A 1,955-nucleotide genomic window follows, 5' to 3' on the forward strand; every position below is an offset into this window, starting at 1 on the left:
TGAAAAACTTGTAACCAATTTCTGAAATGATGAATAAATTATTTGCTTAGTATGTAAGATGATGTATGTAAAATTTGGTGCTTATCTGCAGACTGAACTTCTCTTTGATCTAGAAATCCATGTCATGGATAAGAGTCAATGAACATGAACACTTTGTTATATAAACAGTCTCAAGATATGTGACTCCTCCATCTTCTATAACTGACGGGACCAAAAAAAAAAATGGCAGAAATATCTAACCCACAAACTGGTTACTAAAATAGAACAACCCACATCTCTTGTTACAGAAAAATGAAAAAACACTCATTCTTCCATGAACTTTTATGGTATAACATGCCAGCCTACAAAGTAAGATTATATTAAGCCTACGAGGTCACTATGCTTTCTTTTCATTTTGGAAGTAGGAAGGGAGTAAGAAGAATAAACTTTTAATTATAGTAAAAATTCATTCTGAATATAGGACAGAGGCATTCCTAGATATTTTGGGGCTAGACAGAAAGTTGGTTTTCCAGTGTATCTCTCCATAATTCTGTATATTTTTGTCATTTCCCAATAAGGTAGTTTTAGAAAGAATATGACAAATTATAATAGGTTAATTGAACCTATAAACAAATGGAGTTGTCTGCCTTGGGCCAGAGAAGGATTTTATTATTAGGGCAAATGTAGCAATGGTTTGCTGACATTTCACATTTGGATGTAATGAGACTTGGAATATAACAATCAAGAGAGCTTCCCGAGCAATTGATTCCACTACATTGTCTGTTACTATCATGTGCTGCTTATCCTATAAGCTCACATTAGACACTAGTAGATCAAATCTCTAAACAAAAAAAAAATAAAATATTTGAAAGAGTTGCCTATAAAAGACTATTGGTCATTTATTAGATTTTTATTGTTTTCAGTATAAATGGTTTAATCTAACATAACAGAATAGATGATCTTCTATCTAAAGTCCTGTAACAACTCAATTTTGTATGACATTGTATTTCCCAACACATTTCTGCACTGAGTTGTAAGCAAAATACAAGGCCAACTGGGGTTCCTGGAAGTTTTCTGGACCTTAAAGAATGTAACAATTTGTTTTGTGTTCTACTTTGCAAAGAAAATATTCAAGGTAAACTGGGATGGAATGTAAGTCAGTGATGAAAATGATCGGTCACTCTATTATCTAAGAAAACAGTAATATTATTATTAAAAATAAATGACGCAACATTCTATGTAATCAGCTTTTACGATAAGCCTATATATGATTCACATTTGAACTATACTGTAAATCCTTTTTAACATTTACTTATCAGAAAATTATAGGCAAAAGTACTTTGGATGCAAGTATCATGCATCATTGTGTTCTCTAGGATTAACCAAAACCACAGCAAACTAAATTGATAATGATAAGGCTAAACTAATAACTCATAATGAAAGAGAAGGAGCAACAACAATTGAAAACTGAGCAGCTTGAAGCAAACTGATTCTGCCTTTCACTTAAGTACTCTATCAATCATATCCATCATTTGACTGTGAAACCAGAAGATGGAGCTTAAAAATTCACATCAGTTTATGATCCATTAAGAAGTTCTTCCTGGTCCGGGGAAATCACAAGAATCAATGGATATATATTTAGACTTTGGCAGAAACACTAATGCATTTGCCCCCAGTGAGTACTAATATGTTATCAGATACTTCATATGAACTATGACCCACCTGGATTAGACCCCTAGGTTCTAAATCTGCCTCAGTTTTTCAATCTGACTCTCTTTATCTGTTTTGTAACCTACAAAATTATTAAGAGAGAAAAGATAGAGAATATGAGAAAATCCCTGTCCTACTTTCCTCATAGGACTCTTTTAAGGTTCAAATGTGATCCTGCATTTGAATGTACATCAAAGTGTGTAAAGTGCAAGCCATATAACATTAAAAGTCAAAAAGGCATTTAAAGTTATTAAGTCCCATCTTCT

The sequence above is a fragment of the Pan paniscus genome, chromosome 15 (genome assembly GCF_029289425.2).
Source record: "Pan paniscus chromosome 15, NHGRI_mPanPan1-v2.0_pri, whole genome shotgun sequence".
NCBI classification, from domain to species: domain Eukaryota; kingdom Metazoa; phylum Chordata; class Mammalia; order Primates; family Hominidae; genus Pan; species Pan paniscus.